The following is a 24,596-nucleotide window of genomic DNA, read 5'->3' on the forward strand; positions in this document are numbered from 1 at the left end:
TTTTAAGGTATGAAGCATGTGGGAGTGCTAAACCCTGGCAAAATTTTGAAGTGGTTTCATCACCCTCTTTCCTTTGCCTTTCCTTCTTCCTGTCCCATTTCCAAGTCCAAGGCACTTGCACATCCTCCTGGACTCCAGCGGTCCTGCTGTGCATTCGGTCTGGCTTAGGCCTCCTCATTTCTTGTCTGAACTACAGCAATGGGTCTCCCAGCCTCCCTTCTCTCCACACTTCCCTTGCTGCTCTTCAGAGAAAAATGAAGTCAGAAGGTAGTAATTCTTAGTTCACAAGTCTTCCGTAATTCTCACTAGCTACAGAATACTGTTTTAAGTCTTGACAAAGAGAAAAAAAAAGAGCATTCCTGTCATTAAGGAGCCATCTTGGCCCTGGGATATTCTCTCGTGCATAAATAATTTTACAGCATACACACCTCAAGTGGAAGTTACTCAGAGACCATAATACAGTGAGACAAAGGAAGGGCATTTCATAATTTTGCCTAAGCAACGACAAAATCAAAGTCGGCGATGCCACCGATAAAACACCAAACACCCCTTCTCTTGGCCAAAATGAGCAACTGCTGGTGCTTTAGCAATGGCAGCTTTATCCTCATGTTAGTCTCTTCTCCCTATAGATAAGACTTAGTGAGGTACCCCACCTTTCTGACAGCATCCAATCTAGAGCACACCCCCATTCCTTAGACCCTCCCCCAAACCACCCAAGCAGAACCCCAATCCTGTGATATGTTCCTCGTAGCATTCTCCTAGGACACCCCATAGTTCTTCATGGTGTGTGTTCTCTCTCGCTACAACCTGCAGCAATGAAATTTGCTTAACTACAGGTGTGTCCCTGGTGGTCTTTGGCTGAAGGGCATTACCAATTCAGTGTGATGCTGAATGCCCTCCTTGACCTGGTTTTATAGTTTCCAGTCGCGCATCCATATCGTTAAACTACTTGTATTTCCCCCAACATGCACTGTATTTTCACAGCTCTGTATGTGCCGAGCTATTATTTCAACTTAGAGTTCTTTTCTTCGAGCTCCCAACTGTTGAAACCTTATTTATCTTTCAAAGCTCAGGTTAAATTCCACAAGCAAGTTTCTCTGATTTCTCCAATCAAAACCTATCACTTTCTCCTCAGTATTTTATTTATACTTTATTTTTGACATTTACTTTATTTTATCCTGCACTAGAGTTATTTATGTACTTTTCTTCTTTACCAGATTTGGAAGTTCCTGGAGAATTCCAATCATGCCTCATCTATCTCTCTTTTCCCTAGAGACTGCCCAGCTCTCTGTCCAGTAAGTAGTAAAATTTTAATAAATATTTGCTGAATTAAGTCTGGAAATGAAGTTTCAAATGGCTGAAGTCTCAAAATGCTGAGAGGTGTGTGTAAATTAGTTTAATACCTTAGCTTAACTATAAGGCTTTTAATCTATGTTATAGGAACTAACTTAAGCTTTACTGAATTTAACATGTCAAGTTATCAACTGTTTATTGACTAACGCAATTCGGTTTCACTTGCCTCAATCTAAATATTCGTCTTTATTATTATTATTATTATTTTTTTTATTTGAGACAGAGTCTCACTCTTTTGCCCTGGCTAGAGTGAGTGCCATGGCGTCAGCCTAGCTCACAGCAACCTCAAACTCCTGGGCTCAAGTGATCCTACTGCCCCAGCCTCCCGAGTAGCTGGGACTACAGGCATGCGCCACCATGCCCGGCTAATTTTTTCTATAGTTTTAGTTGGCCGATTAATTTCTTTCTAATTTTAGTAGAGGCGGGGTCTCGCTCTTGCTCAGGCTGGTCTCGAACTCCTGAACTCAAACAATCCGCCCGCCTCGGCCTCCCAGAGAGCTAGGATTACAGGCGTGAGCCACCGCGCCCGGCCTTCGCCTTTATTATTTTTGATTCAAGTATTAAAACATTTATTAAGCACATAGGCTGGCCTTGAAAATTTTCTTTAAATAATGTTTACTTTTTCTACTTTCTTAATCAGATTATAATTTTGATATGATATTGAAAAATGTAAACTGAATTCATGGGTCCCAATATCCCATAAAATAACTAGTAATCAAAATTGAAGGTACTTGAGAGTAAATGAGGAAAACAAATACTATTGAAAAATAGAGAAATAAGGAAATTTATCATAAATCAATTTAGAAAAAAATGAAGCTAATTTTTCCTAAAATAGTAAAGCAAATTAGACAGCCCTCTACTATATTTTTAATAGCTTTGGTTAAATTTTCTATATTTTGAATATAAAATTTTTGATGACTTAATGATCACAGTTGTATGTAACATATGTTTATGCTTCTAGATGTATTGTTTGGAGACTGAATAGCACAGTAATTTAGAGTACTGGCCCCAGCCTGCCAGTTTTAAATCAGGTTCTGCCATCTATCATCTCTGTAACCTTGGGTAGATTACTTAACCTCACAGTGCCTTAATTTCCTCATCTGAAAAATGGTGGTGATAACAGTACCTAACTTTGTTATTTGCTCTGAGGTTTAATATATGTAAACCACTTGCAATATATGCAAACTATTTGCAATATATGCAAATCACCTAGCTCACATAAGTGGAATATTAAGTATTAGCTATTTTTACTTTAATTCATCTTCCACAGCACTGCCTAACTTTCGTCCTGGCTTTATTCCTTCAGATATGATCATGTTTCTTATGTTTAAAATCATTCAAAGGCTCCCTGTTTCTGGAGGGATCAAGGATCAAGTTCAATGGCATTCTGTACCAAAATACCCAACAGGAGCTCCTGACCATGGCTTTCAAAGATATCCACAAAATAAATCCACATTTATTTTCTGTCATCCTCCTGTGTGAATAAATTCGTCGATAGTCCTGGTGATTTCAGTAGCATTATTGAACCCATTCTGTGTTCATAATGATTTACTTTATTGTTATTCGACAAAGATTTAATTAACTTTTACTACATTCTATATAGTTTGTTAGTTTTGGGGAATGCAGAAACATTTCCAATTATAAGAAATTTGAGATTAAAGGGATTTTTGAGTACTTGGGACAAAGCAGGAATGTTACAAATTCCATTTTACTGTAGACTAGTTTAATATACTGAGGCAAGAAGAGTTGGAACACTGTGAGGAGAGTCAAAATACAAAGTGATAAAAGATATAATGATAAATGCTGAAAACATATTCAAACATGGTTTATTTTTAAATAACAAAGTTGTAAGGGTATTTATCATGAAACATAACCATACTGAAACAATAATTCCTCCAACAAGATAATTGAGGATAAAAGTTAGACATCTGATTTTACAAGCTTATATACAATATTTAGTAATTAAGAAATATTAATTTGGTTCAATTTTTTAAATTTATTAAACTACAGGTTTCTCCTCTCTGGATAAACTATGCTATCCCAATGACTTTTTAGTTTTAGAGACTTTTTAGCTGGATATTTAAAAGTTTTCACATCTTGTTTGAAAAACACATATAATTTATACTCATACATGCATATTCCCTCAACTGGATATGAAATGTGAACATTTTCCTAGGAATGATGTTTAACAGAAACTTGCCAAATTTCTGACCTATGAATCTGGTGGCCAAGTCTATCAACCCATGAGGAACAGCCCGTTTTATAAGAAGCTGGGAACTTCAATCCCGCATTGTAGCAGTGCCTGCTACCTGCTCTCAGAGCAAGCAAACGAAGAACCAGAGCACAGCCTCATCATTGTGATCACAGCACACAACACAAAGAAATATGATGATGTAAGCTGTCATCCAGAAGTATCTCTGAGCCCAGAAACATAACCAAGACTGCTTCATGTGAAGGCAAAAGTACCATATTAATGATAACATTAATTAGCCTTTACATGGCATCTTCTTTGCTGTAATTCTCCTTCTTTTTCTTCTAGTAATTACTGTGTATTATTTCCCTTTCCTTTCCTACTTTCATGCTTTTCTTTCTTTCCAATGACAAGCTTCATAAGCTAATGTTTCTCCTATATTCAGATACACAGTTGTGGATTCAATAGCTATTATTAGGGTTTTTTTGTTTGTTTGTTTTCATTTTCCAGCACTTTCCCACTCTGGCTCTCATTCTGGCTTTGGGGCATGTCATGTCCTTCAAAACCTCCTCCTCTACAGAGTGAAGTCATCACAAACCCTACACATGCCTTCACAGGTGGCAGATTCCACAACAATCTCCACCATTCAGTGCTATGTGGTACGCTATACAGCACAGTAGAATTACTTCTCAATCTTCTCAGTCACCACAGAAAATTATGAACAATTTAATTTTTGTGAAACTTGACCAAACACCAAATATGTAAAAAAAAAAATATTTTTCTTAACTTGTTTGTTGAAAAATTGCTTTCTGACTTGGACTTCACTCAAAAAAACTGAATAACTATGGGATTAAGAACAACTAACAGAATAGTCTAAGGCTGTGCCTTTAAGACTTGACAACTGGAAAATTTAATTTTAATCCAAATACTTAAGGAGAGACTAAAACGTTGTTTTCCAGGATCTAATATTAGCAGAAACATAGGATCTTAAAAAGGGTTTTGTGTTGATTTTTTAAAGTAACCTTACAGAAAAAACAAAAACCTAGAGATAAAAAGATTGAAAGGAAGAAGTCAATTGCTTTAATGGAAAAAAAAAGAATGTTGAGAGTATAAGGCAATCAATTTTAAGGGAATGATTTAACCCCTGAGATAAGGTTACAGAAACTACCCTTCATTTTTCATAGCCCAGTCCTAATATTTTTCAAGGATACAGTTGAAAAGGGTCACCCCCAGAAAGAAAAAAAAAATTTGATAATTGTGTATTTTTACAAGAAGTCAGCCAGAACAATATACATACCACAGTTACCAGAACCACATTTCAACCTTTCTATTCCTACAGCCTATAGCTGAGTGCTGAAATATGTTCAATGACGGAACTAAGGGGAAGGAAGGTGTGGGCTGGATTGTGTGCCTCTTCGATAAAGATATGTTGACGTCCTAAACCCCATTATCTCCAAATATGATCCTATGGGGAAACAGGATCTTTACAAAGCTAATTGAGTTGAAATGAGGTCAGTAGGGTGGGCTCTGATCCAATATGATTGATGTCTTTATACAAATGGGAAATTTGGACAAAGAGACAGACACTCATGCAAGGAGAATACCATGTAAACATGAAGGCAAAAACTGGGGTGATGATTTGCAAGAGGAGGAATGCAAAAGATTGCCAAGGATCAATGACCACCTCCTAAAGCCAGCAAGGGGTAAGAAAAGAGTCTCCCCTACAGGCTCTGGAGGGAACATGGTTCTGCAGACACCTTGATTTTGGACTTCTCAGCCTCCAGAACTGTGAGGGAATAAATTTTTTTTGTTTAAACCACCTCATTGTTTGGTACTTTGTTGGGGCAGACCGAGGAATATAGATGGGTCGTGAGACAGTTGGTTATTGTTTGGCAAACTGCAGTAGGATTCCTGACCAGACAAGAAAACAAATTTAAAGGAATACCTAAGAAAATTACTCTAGGAATATAAGAATTTGCTTCTACAGTTTAAACTCCCATCAATAGCTACCTAACTCCAGTCTTTGAATAAGAACACCCAGCACCGATATGATGCTATAATATTCAGTTCTCTAAAAAATAGCACCGAGCCAGCACTGCTGTGGCATTCATTAAGTTCTGTAGCAGAACATCTCAGACTGTGACTTTGGGCTTCCTGCATTAGAGTCTCTTAGAACAAGACTTAAAACTCAAGTTTCCAGGGCTCATCCCAAATCTACTGACTCAGACAAAATTTCTAAAGGTGAGGTAACCTCTTCTGTTGAATAAGAAAATCTGAGGGTGGGGTATTCTATTGAATTAGAATGATCTAAAATCATTTTAAACCACTCTTGAATGCCAATTTGGATAATCCTTGCACCCAGTAAGTTTGAGAACCACTGTTCTATATTTATGTGACTGTTTTCATAATGTTTCCTTTTGATTGTGGTAAAGTTAAAATTGTTCAGCTAAATGTATGCCAATATCAGTTTCTGCAGTACAGGCAAAGCATGATTATTTCAAGGTCACGCGCCGAGAACATTTATGCTGTGTGGGAGGAACCTCTTATTCCTTCTCATGAATAACGCAAACTGCAAGACAAGCAATGGAAACACTAGAAGTCATAAGTAAGCAAATCTGTTCTTTAACTGTTCTGCTTTCATAGCCTTGGCTAAATCAAGGTACTTCTTTAAAGATCCTACACATGGCATTTTTTGTGCACCTGTGTTTACCACCGCTATAATACTGATTTGAGGACAGAGGTCATGTGTTTGCTCTTGATGTCGTTTTATTTCCTTTGAATCTCTAAAAAATCTATCACATGGCTCAGACACATTAAAAGCCCAATAAATTCCTGCTGCTTAATTACAAGGAGGAAAATCTGATACACAAATACTCTTGGGGTAAAATGGGATGATGAGTTGGGCACACTGGTGATGGAGATAACATTTTCTTTTTCTGAATTACAAACTCACCTACAACTGTGATGGAGATGAGTCACTGGGTCAATGGTCATATTGTAGATTTGTAGCTCTCTGCCAACACTTTAAAATAACTTTTGAAATGATTGCATTTTATTAACTAAGATTGATGACTTGGAGGGGGAATCTATAATTGATTACATTCTACCACCAGTCTCTGTTACTCACACAAGTGAAAGTGCAGTTATAAGTAGATAAATATTGTCTCAGAAGTGGAGACAAATTAATGTAAATGAATAAAGGTGAAATTGTGAGGTAATGCTTATGTCTAATTTATTAGGCATGTCATCATAAACCTGACAAGAAGTCTAAAAAATAATTACTTGATTTTTTTTTGCAACATACCAAACAGTAACAAAATATTTTAACTGTTGCATGTGCAAAATCCTGTTTTCTTATAATAGCCACTGGACACACATTTTGTGGGTTTTCTTAAAAGATTAAAAAAGAAAACATTTAGGAAGTCCCCACGTTGCAATATTTCTAGTATTTTATGTTTAAAAATACCCAAACTACAGAAGAGTCAGAGCACACAGCTACTAAGTTAAGTTTCCACTTCACAGCTCCTTTATCTCCCTTCTCCTTTGTTCTTTGATCATACACTCCATCAACAGACTTTTTTTTTTTTTTTTATCCAGACATTATTTGAGTTGAACAGAGCTGAGAGTTTGGAAGTAGTGAGGGTACTTTCAGGAAGATGGATTTCTGTAGCCAGGTTGCTTTTAATCCACAATTTCAATGTAGAATACTCTTTGTCCAGACAGAAGAGAAGAACATGCCTACAGCCTGAAGTTAGCATGAAACTCACCAGTAGAGAAACATGAGAACTGTCCACGGAAGGAAAGGGAAGGGAAGTCTGACCAGTGAGCTCCATGCCTTGGAGACAGTCATGGGTCCTCTTTTGTGAAGGGGTGGACTCCCTAGGTCTTCATAACTACCTTTTGCCAATACTTAGTGCATAGTTGCCACTTATCATGTGTTGGTAATAAATACCTAAACAATTATATCTGGTCCTGTGACTCTGGATTGAAGGATGAAAAAAGGTATAGCCTAGTGCTTCTGGCTCTCCTCATTTGGGCAGTCATAGGTAAATCCAAAATACCCTGCCTCTGAAGGTTCCTGGTGCTTTCTAAACATTGTGTTTCAATTCAGTAAAGGAACAAGTTGTTTGTAGAATCCTATGCAATAGCCTCCTCATTTCTTACACTAGTACACACACTATGTTCACGTGACTGTTTTATGAGTACTTTTTCACCTTAAATTAAACTCAAAATTGGCATATTTCTACTAATTTTTAATTTTGGCTTATGTTAGTTTTTATGAAAAATTTGCTGCCTAGAGTTAAAAAGCAGCATCCAATTAGGCACATAAAAGAGAAAAAAAAAAGAAATCGTCATTTGATAAGGACCTGAATTGTGAGGCTGGAGGTGGAAGAGGGACTGGACAGAAGATTGTTCCATTGTTCTAGAGCACAAAACACCCCACATCCCAACAAAGAGTGCCATCAAAGGGCCAAAACAGCGTGTTCTTTCTCTTTTTTTGTTTGTTGCATTATTCATGCATGTTACAAACATTCATAGTTTATGGGTCAGGACATTTTGGATGCTTTTTCTTCTGGCTTTATTGCCATTTGCCTCATAACAGTCTGTTAACCTCTTTGACTGTCTTTTATTCTATTCAGAATGAATAATGGTATGGTAGCCTTTGCTAATTCACTCTGTTGGCTGTCAAGTCTGGGGGATACCATCTGAGTCTCATGTTTTGAAGATGAGGGGGCTGAGGCCCACAGACACTACGTGTTTTTCAACTCTTTCCAGAGCCAATACATGGGAGATATAGACCTTGAAATCAAACCCTTGAACTTAAATCCTATTTTTATCTTCAGCAAAATCAGAAAACATTTCTTCAATTCAATTTGTTCCCAGTATATGTTTAAAAGTAATTCCCCACCTCACACAATATATTTGATTCTTCGCATATTGGGCCCCTTGACCAAAAACATTTTTGAGATTCTCTTTTAATTTGCCCTGTTTAGAGGACTCCCTGAGTGACTTTTAAGAACTTCAGATTAAGGAAATACTGAGATCCTGGGATCTGCTGGTGCTCAGAAAACAATACTCCACAGCATGACACTTTGACATGCTGAGCACTTTGAACTAGAGAAGCAGTCTTAGACCCAAGGTCTCTCTGACCTTCTCCTGCCCCCTGTCTCTCACCCTCTGACTCTCCTGACTCACAGGAAGGGACTTTCTCTGATGTTTCCCTTATCTGACTAAGGGAATTCCTCCATAAGGAACCTCCTCCCTGGAACCTACGTGGAGCAGAGAAGAGAACTTGTGGAGGAGAGGAAACTAAAGGTCTCCACACCCAGGCCACCCAGCCCAGGCAGATTTCTCACCTATCCTTCTGAGGGCTGCTACCAAAGAGACCTTATCTGCTTAATAAGACAACCTTTGTTCACAGTGCAGTTCCTCCATGGCCCCCCCGGAGCTTGTCACCACCAGCCTCCAGGAGCCATTAAACCTCTGTTTCTTTCTGCAGCTCAAAATTCTTTCTTAAGCTTCAACCATAAGGCCCTTCTTTGAATCTCATATTTCATGTGACTCCCACACAAACGAACATAATAAATTTGTGTGCCTTTCTCCTGTTAATCTATCTACTATCAAGTTATCAAGTTTATTCCAGAAATCAAACCTTCAGATGGTGAAAGAAAAGTTCCCTTAACTCCTATAGATCCTAGATGAGAAAATAGAAAAATATTGACTTTTATAGTTTTCTGCAGTGATGTTTCCAGTTACCTAATGGGGTGCACAAAATTTCTCTATGCAAAATTATGTTTTAATTCTGTTGAGTGGTTTTAAAGCTACATAGTACTTTTGGGCTTAAAGGACAAATGTTTTAACAAGGAAAATGTGTGTGTGTGTCAGGGGGGAGTGTCTCATTTATTGAATCTTTACTAAGTACCAGGTACATACATTATCTTTTTGTGTCTTCAGCACAAAACTTTGGGGTAGCTATTCCCACTGTATTTCAAAGACAAGGGAAATAGAAGCAAGAGAAATTAACCAACTTGGCCACATTGGAAGTGTCGAAGTTGGTATTTCGATCCAAGAGGGTGAAACACAAAAGTTATTTTCCATTATAAAGTAGCAGTCTCTTATGAAATCTGATGAGTGATAACATTGCAGGGCAGCAAGTTTTAAATTTTACAGTGTGTGCTCTATATATTAATAGCAGAGCAAGGGCCATGTTTTGAACCTCTGCACTTTCCGTGGACATAGGGTCCAAGTAGGATTTCATACTGAGGAGCACACATGGGTGGAGAAGCCACGGCCCCTCCTCTACGAATGTTAAGTTTCCAGTAAAATTCCCTAATGAATCAGATTCAGTATGATAACAGATGAATGACAGGTTATCTGTGTCATATAAAAATAAGCATGCTTTCAAGGGTACTCCGTTTATACTTTAGTGAGTATATCTTACTAACTACTTTAGCATGTAGATCATTCCCACGCGGTCTCCCCTGCACACGCAACACCCAGTGCAGTTGCTGGCACCAGAATAGGTTATCACAAGGCACCGGGAATACCTACCTGAGTCAGGATGTTTCAAAGCAATCAACTGAAGATATTAAAATAAATTCAAATTTTCATTGTTCAGTTATGTGAGGATTGGTAAGTGATTTCATGGACATTTTTGCCTAAGGCTGAGATATTTTGGCATAAGGAAGGTAGAATCTGAAAACCACAGTGTGATTGACTCTTCTACACATGGACCCCTTCTAAAATTTTCTCTGATATCAAAATGTTTAGAAGTAAAAGTCGCCTAAGAGGACTTTGAATCCAGCTTTCTCTTTCACATTTTTAGAAAAAAAAAAAAATTCTCCTTTACTCTCATGACTCATTTCAATCTTATTGAGAAAGTCATTCTTTTAAAGTTGTAGTTTATTTAATTTTTTTAGGCAAGCCAAACCCAAGGAAAATTGCACAGCGATTTTCCTTTGCTGGAGTAGAACTTCAGTCATCATGAGAAAGAGCTGATTTTGTGGAAAGAGATAGCTTTGGCAGAGAAAATGATAAACAGCAGGCCTGGGATTTAGTTTCAGAAATTTTGGTGACTTGCTAGGTGGATTGGACAAATACCCCCTGAGTACCGTAACTTCCCTTCCCTTAAAAATGGAAAAATGATTTTCGCCTGTCTCATCCCTACTACTCTAGCTAACTGATCCCATCAGAAAATGCACTTCATTTTCCCCCTTTATTTCTGTGTTTATAGCTCTTGAGAAAGCATCGAACCAGCTGGTTTGGTACATAATTGGAACTGAATAGTACACAGGCATGTTTAAAAAAAGTTATTCCCTTCCTCCAGGGGTCGTAGCCATGGAAACCTGCTAAAACCTTTAAATAAAATATATCCATTCTTTCAAAGGAAAACTTTAACACCATCTATAAAAATAAATATTTTATCAACTAACATAGATTGGCTTGGAGACATTTTCCTTTGCCACAGTAATTATTTTACCTTCCCTTTTATACTTGATAAAGAAGTCCCAATTTGATGGCTGCCGTTGTCCGGCTCAATAGCTAGTAACCATATCTGCTTGCTTCCTTAGATAAAAAGGAATGACATTTATTCTTACTTATTAGAATAAAAATGTCTCATTCATTATCAGTCATTATAATCATTGAATGCTGAGTTAATAAATCATATGTGTGTTATTCATCCATTTCAATTTGTTGTAGCATCTGCTACTCAGTCAAGAGAGAAAGGGTCTATACCTAGACACAGAGAAGATGAAAATAAACAAGTTAGTCCTTCTCGAGTTCTGAAGAGCTACCATTTGAAGATCCACAACTCCAGGGGCTGCCATTCCCATCACATGCTGTAGGAATGATTCCCTTTGGAGTAATGTACTCAGACCCTGCACCGCCATTCACCACAGCCTTGGGGATAAAGTCTTTCTGACTAACCAGTTAAAAAACAATCTCACGGACAGTGAGAAAAATTGGTGAATAGCCAGTACTACTCCCAATTTTTTTTTCTTTTGATGATTCAAAAATAAGATTCCCAAATAAAGTACCACACAGATATTCATTAAATTCTTATTGAATGTGCATCCAGGCCTCTACCAGAAACAAGCAATTTCTCCTCAAGTGTGATGATAAAGAAGCCAAACTTCTTGAGGTAAAAGCTGAGAAATTTACAAATGTCTCAGAAACAAGCCTAAATGCAGGGGGTGGGAGGAATGAAGGAATGAAAGGGGGGGTAATAATAAGAAAAAGGGAAAGGGAAGATGTTTAGGTTACATATATTGCCTTTGCCCCACCCAAGTCAGAGCTTTAAGTGTGTCCATCCCCCAGACAGTGCACACTGCACCCATTAGGTGTGAAGATACCCATCCCCTCCCTCCTAAACCCTCCCCACACCCAATGAATGTTACTACTATATGTGCACTTAAGTGTTGCTCAATTAATACCAATTTGATGATGAGTACATGTGGTGCTCGTTTTTCCATTTTTGTGATACTTCACTTTGGCGAATGGGCTCCAGCTCCATCCAGGATAATACAAGAGGTGCTAGATCACCATTGTTTTTTGTGGCTGAGTGGAACTCCATGGTATACATATACCACATTTTATTAATCCACTCATGTATTGATGGGCACTTGGGTTGTTTCCACATCTTTGCAATTGTGAATTGTGCTGCTATAAACACTCAAGTGCAGATGTCTTTTTTGTAGACTGTTTTTTGTTCTCTTGGTTAGATGCCCAGTAATGGGATTGCTGGATCAAATGGTAGTTCTACTTTTAGCTCTTTGAGGTATCTCCATACTACTTTCCACAGAGGTTGTCCTAGCACAGGTTTTCTAAAGGCTATCACCCTTCCATGACTTTATCCTGTTTTTCTGACAGGAGAAAACAAAAGTCAATTAAACAAAGTAGAAAATTGCAATATTAGCCTAAAATACATTCATGATGATAGCCACACAAAGCCGCGTTTGGGCCCTAAGGCCTGCCAAGCACAGCCTGGTTGCGCCTTGTAGCATCGGGAACTCTAAGGGCCCATCTGTATTAAAGTCCGGGGTGTTGATTGGTGTTCAGAACGATGAGCTTGGGTTATAACAAAATATTTTATTTATTAAATATGCTCTGCATTAGAAAGCAGAAAATTGTGCAATACATTGTTCATCTCTTTCATTAATAGTTCATTAATTTGCTGACCTGATTATTCAGTAACCAAACAGGAGAAGCTAATTGACCATCCAAAAATAGTATAATCCAGGGATTTCCAAACTTTCTCAATTCCTAGCACTCTTAGTCCTCTACCCTGGGCCAAAGGAATAGATAAGTGCTACACTTATTACATAATTATGTCCAAGCAACTTAATAAGCATTAATATCCTGACAGCTTAGTAGCCCATTGAAAAAAATAGAATAATCTTTTTATTTCATTCTTCAATAGCCATAATTACTAATGGGATGTGTCCTCCTGTTGGGCACTGCACAGCTTCTTAAACCTTGGAATTGGATTGGACACTGTGCCACCCTCATTTCCTGTTCCTCATTGATTTTTCATGCAGCACTTGGTTTTTATCGTAGCAGTTGCCAAAAACACCCAGATGTGCAAAGATAGGACATCATCAAAATGAGGATAGCATGATCTCATATAAAAGCTATAAACCATCCCAAGCTAGTAGTTTACACAGTGATTAGAAGATGTTGCATATTGCAGTGTTTCCTTTTAAAATTTTAAATAGCCTATAGTATCACTATGAGTTCTCTGTGGCACCCTGGGGTGTCTCGGTGCATAGTTTGTGAAGCTTGGGTATAATTACTATACTCCATGTAAGTTGCTGTACACAAATAACTTTACAATCTTTTCTATTCTCAGTTAAGTTCTATATTATTTATGAAAGCACAATTAATACAGAAGCCATATAAATCATGAACGCTATGGCTTGATGAATTTACAGAAAGTGAACACACCTATTAACTGTCAACCAGATCGAGGAACAGAACATTAACAACACCCCATGAGAGTTTCTCATGCCCGATATCCAGTCACTCCTCATCTCCTCCCTAAAGTTAATCACTACCCTGACTTCTAACATCATAGATGAGATTCAGAAACAGAGAAATACTGTTTATGAATACACAGTACTTTTTTGAAACATAGCCATTTTTGAGTTGCAGTGAACAAAAATAGTTGTTTTCTGATTACCTTTCCCACCCTCCACATTGTGAAGCAGCTATGAAGTTAGTAAACTGATCCCAACTTGGTCTAAAGTTCAGAGGTGGACTTCTTACCTGAACCTAATCCGATCACTCCACGGTATTTCCTGGCCACGGGAGGCAAATGACATAGATGACCCAATCAGAGAAAGGTCCCAGAATTTTCCTCCCTTCTCTTTATTCCTTCCTTTCTTTTCCCTTTATTATTATTATTTTTTTAAAATAACATGACACTCTCTGAGCTGGACAAGAGAGCAGATGACCCCAGGAACTTTTGGTAGCAATCTTGCAAATGGAAATCAAGCTATCCTCAGGACAGAGCCAACATCACAGAAAGCAGATTGGCAAAAATAAAAACAAACAAAAACAAAAAATGTTCCCTGGTATCATCTTAGAACTACAAATCATGATTGGACCCTACATTAATGTGTACCAATAAATTCCCATTTCGTGTAAGTCAATTAGAATTTGGGTTTACTTTAACTTACATGCTTACTAAACCATAAGATCAGAAAAATATCAGCTAACTGGAAGCTTCAGCAATGTAAAACAGCCCATTTCTCAATGTGAAAAAGAAAAAAAACTGAAATATAATTTTCCCAGCAGGAAAGAAAATGCTAGAGAACTAAAATTTCCATTTGAGAGAAAATTTAGCCAAGCCAGCTTTTGTGATAATTACTTCATCTTTCAAGGGCTCGATGATTAACCCTCCACTCACACCTCCTGCAAAAAAGGGAGATTTAAACATGTTAACAGAATTTGGGGTGATTTTTTTATGGTTTTAAATTGTTTTTTTTTTTTTAGTGTAACTTTCCAGTTGTAATAGACAAATCTTCTCTTTTAATAGAGTTGCATTTTCAAAGCAAAGTTTCCTTCTGTCCTTGTCTTGCTGATAAAGTTTTCCACTTACCTCTAATCTGTGTAGAATGGAGATATTTGATGTGGCATTTTCTTGACATTTCTATCCTACTATAATCACACTCTTTAATTGTTTCTGCCTCATCTACATAGCAGAGCTGATGTCTCATCCTAGCTTCTGATTTTAATCATAACTCCATGAAACCAGAAGTGTCACTAAACAGCATCCAAAAAACGCTGTTATCAAAGACATTTTTGCCAATGCTTTTAAAAGGCCAAAGCAAATGATATTTTTCTGAAAAATGAGGTCATTTGCCATGGTAAAAAGTGAAGGGATAGCTTTTAAATTAAATACTAAATGGGTTTTGTAAGCATTAAAATAGGAAAAGTACAAAACCAGACTAGGAATGCATCTTTTATATTACTGTCCTGATAACATCACAGATGAATTTGTTAGGCATTTGTGGAAAACAATGATAATTCTAGTAAATGTCAGATCTACTTTCAGAGTATCTCTGTCCAAATGAATAAATTACCTCTTGTCAGGCCGGCAAGGACTACTGTGGTACCAGAAGCACGACAGCACCTCTAATGGACGAGGCCTCCCTGGGGAATAATTCATTTCCCCTAGCTCTGCAAAGGTGGACTCTTCCTCTGAATCACAACACACCTGCCTCAAAGTGACAGAGCCTTTCCTGGTGAAATGGCCTATGTGTGATAAATTCCAAACGGAAGAAGCAGAGCAGAGAACCAAAGGGAAAGAATAGTAGCCAAGGTAGCAACCATGGGCAAATTTCCAGACAAGAAAACTTGTCACATGAAAGCAGGGAATAAAAAGAGGGCATGTTCAGCAAAGAGGGGTTTGGTGTGGTTAGAAGCGTGAGCTCTATAGACCAACCTGCTCAAATCCCACCTGGGACAATTGCTAGTTGTGTGGCCTTCAACAAGATACTCCACTGGTCAGCGTTTCAGTTTTCTCAAGGGTAGAAATGAGGACCCTAATAGGGCCTATTTCTTGGTGGTAGTTATGAACATCAAATAAGCTAACCTTTGTAAAGTGCTTCAAACAATATTATTATACATATGGTTGATAAATAAATAGGACTGACATTTACTACAGCTGTTTGTTGCCATGCCACCCTTTTAATTGCTCCCACAAAGGAGAAAGAAATAGATGTTTTACTTTCTTTATCTCACTTAATTTCCCTGAACAAACTTCAAGATCAGCAGTATTATTATTCCTATTTTACAGAAGAGAAAACCGAGCAACAGAGGGTTTAAATAACTTCCCCAGATATCACGATTTGCATCTAGGTCCCCATTGTTCCCAAACCTGATGTATTGTTTGCTTGTTTTTCCATTGTACAATCTTATATCTAGAAACTGGAACAGGATGGTAAAGGGCTGTTGTTGAAATAGAAGGGAGATTGGAAAAATGAAACAGATGAAGGCAAATAGTATAAATAGGTTGAAGGCAAAAGGGGATGATCTCTGTATTCTTACAATCAAATTAGTAAACCCCATGGAAAAACAAAGAAAAAAGCTCTACAAGGAGCTGATTACTGATGAAAAGAAGATGACAAGAAGAAAACTAGGCACAATGCAGAAGTACACTTTGATGACAATGCAGAGTCATTTACTACAAGCAAAGGGCAAAGTGGAACCACAGAAGGTACTGGAAATGCAGAAATTTCCAGATTCCCATCTAAACTGCCAGTCAACACTTAATCATTTGCTGCAAGGAAAACAGCTACCCACTCTCAGTAGTAAGACAACCAATGCCATTTTAAAGGACTTTGTACTACCTACAAGTGCCAAGACTCATGGTGTTATTGCTACTATTCATAAGTAACGAGAGGATTAATTTTCCACAAGTAATGTCATCTCATTACTTCTGGCATTCTGAAGTGGATAAAACACCCTGTTATTTCATAAACAGATAAACGTGCAATGAAGTCTAGTTTAATTAAGTAAAATTTCAAAAAGACAAGGTAGTTTTTCCTAATAACTTAGGTTACCTAAATAATAAATATAGAGTGAGTAAAGGCTAGCCTATTTACTCTGACTTTCATTACATAGGTTTAGTGGTTAGTTTTATAATATTTGTTTGTATTTGTTTGTATAATATTCTTCATTAGAATAAAAATGCCAAAAACAGGGCTAGGACGCATTCTAAGGTTTTTGATTATGAGAACGTATCTAAAAGTCTCTGTGTATATGAAAATGTAAAAGAAGTCTATCATAAATGGAAAAAGTAATAAAATTAAAACTAGAGCATCATAATGATTTTGATAAATTTCCTATCGGAAAGCAGTTGATAAGGAAATAATTTCAGTGTGTGAATTTATATCTGATTTGTTTAAAAATTTCAGAGCCTTTGAAGAAATGGCTACCTTCTCAGAAATATCTATTATGGGCTCTAAAATATTCTACTATATTTATTGTAGTGTATCAAGACATCTTCTATAGAAAACCCCCCTTTCCTTATGATATGTCAACAAGCCATCAGGGAGGGTTAACGCGTTAATGCATAATCCCTAATGTTACATCTGAGTTTCATGGCACAGTGCAGAACTCAGAGGAATGGGATAAAGACAAAGATGCTTTTGAAACAAACCTATCCAGCACATGTGCTATGTTCTGAATGTTTGTGTTCACCCCAAATTCATATGTTGAAACCTAATCACCAGTGGGATGCCATTAGGAATTAGAGCCGCTAGAAGGCAACTTTGGTCATAGAATAGAGCCCTCATGAATGGGAATAGTGCCCTTATAAAAGAGGCCCCCGAGAGCTGCCTTGCCCTTTCATCACATGAGGACACAGTTAGAAGCTGCCATCTATGAACCAGGAAATGGACCCTCACCAGATACAGAGACTATAGCCACCTTGATCTTAAACTTCCCAGTCTTCGGAATGGTGAGAAATAAATTTCTGTTATTTATAAGCTACCCAGTCTATAGCATTCCTTACAGGATCCCAAAGGGACTAAGAAAACGTGACAGAGATGGAAAATGCAGGTTGGGACTAACTAAAACCTTAGTAAAGCAAGCCAGCTCTGTAAGGACCACACGTTTGAGAAAGATCAAAAGATGAAAACCATAGGAAAGAAGGTTACTGTAATAAAAAAAGTAACTCAAAATTATATTAGCATGGGAAGAGGGTATATAAACTATTGATTCTCAAGCTTAGTTTAAATTAGGGTCTTCAGGGATCTGTTGAAGATTCGGAAGTCTCCTTGAAAGAAAAACATACCCTCAGAACCTTGGCCAAACAGAGGTTGAGAAGGGAAGAAATGGAACAAATTAGTCCCTGTCTTAGCCACAGTGGCAAGGGATGCTAGTGAAAGACATCAGCCTGAGTTAGCAAAGCCAACCTTTGAAGGAGCCCCTCTCAGGTTCCACAGACATAGCTACCATGGCCATTTCTACTTCCTGTTTGGGAGGAGGTCTCTGAAGGATAAAAAGGATGATCAGGAAGGGACAATGTGGCCTCAGGTGTGGAAGAGCCTTGTTAGTGTCCAGTGTAGTCACTGGGAAAAAAATGGGTGGGAGCCACTGATTTCCTCTAAATTTACCAGTTAGTAGGGTGATTATAACATTTGGCATTCAAAGAGAACCCTCTTGAGAAGTGTCACCAGTAATAATTATGGTGGAAGAAGAGGTATAAAAAGACAAGACTAAATCTTCTAATTCCAATGCTTGCTTGATATAATTTTATTCCATAAGTGTTACTGGACATATCAAATACACATTTCTAATTAATACATGGTTTTAAATTATGTTTTTCTATTTTACACAGCAGGTTTAAATCTAAAAGTATTTGATTGTTTTCAAAAATTCATTTTCAAAATGTTAAGGCTTGGCACTATAAAATGTTTAAGAAATGTGCCACAGTGTAAGACAGAATTACAAAAGAGAACTTCCAGCAAGGCTTTGAATATTGCAGTACCCTGGAACAAAGGTGTACACATCTTGCCACCCTGCAAAGTGATGAATTAAAAGACAACATCTTTTGTATAGATGTCTAACTTGTAGAATATTCTCCATAAAATAGATCACAACAATTCATATATTATCTAAAAGTACAAATTTGCATTCTAAATACATATGGGAGCTAGTCATGCCGAATCTCAAAAAAGCTTAAGGAACTGGGTTATAAAGACAAAAAGCTCTACCCTCATTTTGCTTGAAGTATTCTATGGATATAGTTGACCTCTCTGTCTTGAAGAACAGAAAGAAAAACTGGACAAAATAAAACTTTACTTATTGTCTGATATAAATAACCTATCTTGCATAAATACAAAGAAGGCTCTAAAAGCTCTGAGTAATTTTATCCAAGTCAAGATTCCAGCAACCAGATGGAAAAAACTAGAGAGAATGTTTTCCTGTACAAACCCATATTACTTAAGAGACAAGTATGCAATATGCATGCTTGCATGCATATGCAATAATGCCATATAGAAACTCCTCTATGCATGAACTTTCTACTTAAAAATTCTCATGGATACAATCAACCCAGATGCCCAAACAAAAGCCTATCAATTGACTACTGCCAACAGTTGATATGAATGGCTGTGTATTGTTTCTTTGGAGTTATAAATAAATGAACTGGTAAAGAGGCTTTCAGAATTAAATTGTTAGGATATAAATAAACTTTTATGAAGCTACTTATTACCCAGAATCATTTGTACCCTTTTATTTCTCCAAATCAGCACTCAGTATTCCTGACAAATCATTCAGTATTCTGAACAAAGCATTCAGTACTCCTGACAAAGAAATTAACCTATAGTACAAGTGTTAATTCTATATCTTTATATCAGAATTATATAGGGCTCCACTAAATATCGTACTATCTTTGGGACATATTCCATTCTTTTACTATTAAAATATTTCCAGTACTGTATAATTGAAATTCAAGTCTTCGACCAGTTCTCAAATATTAATTGAATGCATATTTTAAATATTTAAGGTATATATGATCCTTGTTAGGAATAGAGATATAATAAGTAGCAAGTAAAATACAAAAGAAAAGAACACACTTGAATATCTTTGATTATTAGCCCTACATCCACCTACTAAGGTAGAAATAGCAGGCCAGTTAACTGCATTTTATGCAGGGAATTTGCATTTCGGGGTGGGGAACCTGCAGCCTTGGGGCCACATGTGGCCTTCTGGATCCTCAAGTGCAGCCTTTTGACTGAATCCAAATTTTGAGATTTGGATTAAGTCGAGGGGCCACACTTGGAGATCTGAAGGGCCACATGTGGCCTTTAGGCTGCAGGTTCTCCATCTACCCCAGCTTGAGGCAGAATTGACAAAGTAAATATTTCACAAGACTCGAACCTGGAGCTGTGCTAAGCCATTTTTGAGCAGACATCAACTACCTGAAAAATAAGATAAGGATTTGGGCTTGGATAAGGATGGGGCCCTGCCAATATCCACCTGTCCCACATCCACATAGAACTGCCTCAACAGCCAGGTTCCCCATAAGAGGAGAGCTTGGAGGTCCTGTGGCCACATGTGCAATGACATTGCCTGGGGATCTGGGATCACTGCTTGGTCAAAGTTTCTCATCCATACCTTGGAGTCAGAGAGATCTGAATTCAAAATCTAGATTTGCCACTTATTATTCCTGTGAACCTGAATACATAACTTAGCTTCTCTTTTAGCCTGTTTATCCATCCATATAATAGAGATAATATCATGCTCTTCATGCCATCACTATAGGGATTAAACAGGATAATGTATGTAAAGTAACTGCCATGTAACAGGTGCTCAAAACTGTGATTGTCTTTCGTACTGATTTCAGAAGAGGGCCCTGGCAAATAAATCCCAAAATTGGCATTGTAATGCTTTTCAGTTTTGCCTCTTCCCCGTAAGTATTCAGACCTAAAATATGAAAACAGTAATTGTATCCATAAGTCATGTTAGGAGTCATAAATTTTCTAAGAACAGCATGAATTCAATCTATCATTTATTGTAACCATGAACATTAAAAAATGTAGATACACCAAGTTTTAAAAAACTCTCTTTTAAAAAATCGATTTATTAATGGTACCTGGTTTTCAGTCTGTTCAGTAATATGGGGGACCCCACAAAATTACTCTTCTTTGAAAGTCATTCAAATATAAATGAATAAAATATATTTTACTAACACTGATTTCCAACCGCAATGTTAAGAACACTTGAATAAGGGATACATCCACTTCTACATTATTTCATTATTATTTAGCCATTGTTAACCAACATTATTTTTTAAGTCCATCAGAATCACCAACTCCTATAATATGTGATACTCTCATAAATAGGGGGCCTATTTTAGGAGGCAGACAGGATCTGTATTCTCTAAATGTATGCACATGAATTGAAAAACAAATAATGACAACTAAATTGCATTGAAGACATATGCTGATAAACTTTTTAAAAAGTAATATTTTTGGGGAAATAGGCCTGAGTCATGAAAATATTACAGTTAAATGCAGGAAGCATAATAGAATCTGGATAATCAATAACAAAAAAAAAACACAAAAATATTCTTGAAAGTCTAACTTTTTGTAAGACTCATTGGGCTATGGTTTAAACTCTGTGATTTTATAAGATTAAGAAAGACAAACACCTAAAATGTGAAAAAATAATGATATCAATAAGCCACAATAGTAGTCAGGAGTGTACCAAGAACTGGTCATGAATTCAAAGTTTTTGGCACAACAAAAAAATTATCTCAGAAATTTGCTTTAGAAAACAGTTTTCCTAGTCCTGTATAAGCAGACCATCAGGCCATTCTTACTACCTTCTAAAAGGGGTTTAACCCTGGACAAAAGCTTAAGATATGGACAGAGGTCCCAATCTACTTGCAATTTCTAAGTTAGTTTAATTAAATAAACTGATAGCATTCCCATTTGTGCTTGTGATCTCTAGAAAAAGAAGAGTTACATGTACATACATTTTATTATTTTTTAGAGAATTCATTATATTATCATGCCAAATAACTTCTAAAAATAAAAAAAATTACACACACATTAAAACATCTCATGGACCATGTGTTAAGATAATAGCATTCCTAAAATGCAGAAAAATCCCATTATTTTGGTATCTTGCTGTGTTTCACTGAATCATCAGCATTAATCATAGATGACATATTCCTAATGCATTAGTACTGTCCTTCATGGTGTGAAAACATCTACCAAGGAAATAGCTTTTTCTTTGTTGAAAAAAAGTCCATAGTTCTGATAAGGAAATATGAAAATATGCATTTTTCATCTTTATCTCTGGCTCTTTTTTGCAGCTGCAAATGACATCTTGTAAAATGCTATGCATAGATTTTTGAAGAGTCATTATTATTCAGTTGACAATAAAAATTACTCAAAATATATGCTGAATAAACAAAAGGACTTTTATGCAGCTTAAATATTTAAAAGTAGAATAAAATGATCCATCATTTTCCTATTTTCATAAAAATTTTTCAAAATAGCTACTTATTAGTCTCTGCCATTTTCATCATTCCTACCAATTCTGCAAGGGTTTGAAAGATACCCAACTGCTACCTATGTTCAAGATTTACATTCATGATTCTTAACGGTTGATCTATGCACACAGAAGACAGAAGAAAATCCAATTTCAAGGTTAGGAAATTAATTTTGCCTGGAGGAAAAAAATCCCTTAAATCCAATTTGATCTTTAAGGATTCTTGTTTGTTGTTTTAATGCCAATTTGACTAAGATTTAAGGTCTATTATAAGATTAATTAACCACTATTACCCAGGGAAAGCACAATTATCATTAGACATTGTTCATATTTTCTAGCTTCCCATGAGGATTTTTCCACAACACCAGTAGTTCACAAGTTTCGCAACTTGTGTTTCTGGAAAAAAAAAAATGAAAAATGTTGTTTGGTTTTCTGCTAGTCCATTCCACTTCTTGGCAACACCTAATGAAGAGCTATGAAGTAATAATGGTTCAATAACTTTCTCTTTTATTGAATCTACAGCAATCTTACACTGGAATTGCTAATGTCTTTCCGTGAACATTCTAAGTCAGTCCATCTCAAGCTGTACTCCCATGGAACACTGATGTTAAGAGCCCCAAAGAAAAAGATGCTCTAGCTCAAATAAGAAAGGGAAACAATGAGTTTAATAAAGGTAAGGTGGTTTTTTACTGTTTTTATTGCTGTATTTCATGAATTTTTAAAATGAGACCTGGAAAATATTTTTATAAGGGAATGCCTAGCTCACAGCTCAGAAGCAAGTAGCATCTTTGAGGTACTTTCAGAAAACACACTGCATATCCATCTGCATACCACAAAATCTCCATTGAATGTCTAATGGACTTGTCAAAATCTTGTTTAAAACTGAACCCTTGATATTCCGCCTCCAAAATCCATCCATGTTTAAACTTTCCCCATTTCACTGATGTCAATACCGTCTTTTCAGTTTCTCAGGTCAACAGTCTTATAGACATGCTTCTCTCTCTCTTTCTCTCTCTCTCTCTCTCTCTCTTTCTCTTTCTCTCTCTCTCCCCACAACCCCCCCGACAACATACACACATCCCAATCTATCATGAAATTCTGTCAGCTCTATCTTCATAATATATTTATATTCACTTCTTACCACTTAAACAGCTCCCATCTTAGTTCAAGCCATGATCTCCTCTGGCTTAAATCATTGCGTAAGTCTTCTAACTACTTGCCCTGATTCTATCCTGTCTTCTACAGTCTAATCTCCTCATAGTATCTTCTCATTTTGAAAACATAATTCAGATCACGTAACTCTTCTATTAAAAATCCTCCATTGCTTTCCTATTCCACTCAAGGTCACAATGCCACATTCTTGCCCTACTACTGTGCCCTCCTCTCCTAACAGTACTCCTCTCCCAACTCTGCCCCCAGTACGCTGGCCTCTCGTTCTTCCACAAGCACACCACGTTGCTCCCTCCTCCACTGTCTGCCTCTGAGTGGGACTCTCTTTCCTCACATATCTGTGTCTCTTGCTCCCTCAGTTCCTTTAGGTCTCTGTCCAAGTATCACCTTTTCAGAGGCCATTCCTGACCACTATAGGTTGAAAGGTTTTGTTTCATCACTCCGTTTCCCTCTTTTATTCTTAAATTATTTCCATAGCAAGTTTTAGCACTTTTACACATTTGTTTCCATTTCCCTCTATTAGCTCCATGATTTTAAGGAAGGGTGATGTACATTTGGTTTTCTATATATCATGACATGTTTTCCTCTACTTTGTAAATACTGTACTATTCTTAGTCAATCTCACAGTGACTATTTTCTAAATCCATTAGACAGAGATAATTAATTGATTTATAAAAGTTTATGGCTACTCTTTTAATAAATACTTACAACTATTATACACCCATAATAATTAAAAATTTTTAAAAATTAAAACAGAAAAAAAGAAAAATAAGTAAATAAAGTTCTCATGGATCACACCACATAGGCGTGCATATATATATTTGTATATATAAATATATAATTTTTGGTTTGAAGCTTACAAATACGATTAGGTTCATATATTCAGTAATATTTATTAATCAATAAATATGTTTTAGTCTTAAACTTCTTGGTAAACAGAGAAGCAAGGTTTATGATTTTCCCCATGATAACATTTACAAGGCTTTAACTAAGTTCTCTAGTATGGCATTTCCTGGAGGAGTTAATTAGATGTCTCACTGCACCTATTGTTTTTAATCCTTTTGGATGTCATCCTGAAGTTATTTCACTGAGAACTTCTAACTAGCAATTCTTGCCAAGTTCTCTGTGTTACTCATTCCAAACATAAGCCAGACTTGTTGTAAGATTAATAAATTACCCCTAAGAGAGCTCTATCTCACAGTTTCTTCCAAATATTATTGTCAACTTTTTGTTTGAGATTAACTTTTCAAAATCATATGAGCTGTGTTGCTCAGAAAATGAGTTAAAGCTCAGAACACAAACAAGAAACACAAATTAAATCTATATTCACATTTTATGAATGGTGGTCTCACTCAGAGTAGAGCTGGCA

The 24,596-nt window shown here is 36.7% G+C and overlaps 1 pseudogene; it reads left to right on the top strand.

Annotated features, from left to right (window-relative positions):
- Positions 1-3,596: 3,596 nt before the first annotated feature.
- Positions 3,597-24,596, top strand: part of LOC105810439 — a 41,992-nt pseudogene continuing 20,992 nt past the window's right edge.

This window comes from Propithecus coquereli, unplaced genomic scaffold (assembly GCF_000956105.1).
Source record: "Propithecus coquereli isolate 6110/MARCELLA unplaced genomic scaffold, Pcoq_1.0 Scaffold212, whole genome shotgun sequence".
In the NCBI taxonomy this organism is placed as follows: Eukaryota; Metazoa; Chordata; class Mammalia; order Primates; family Indriidae; genus Propithecus; species Propithecus coquereli.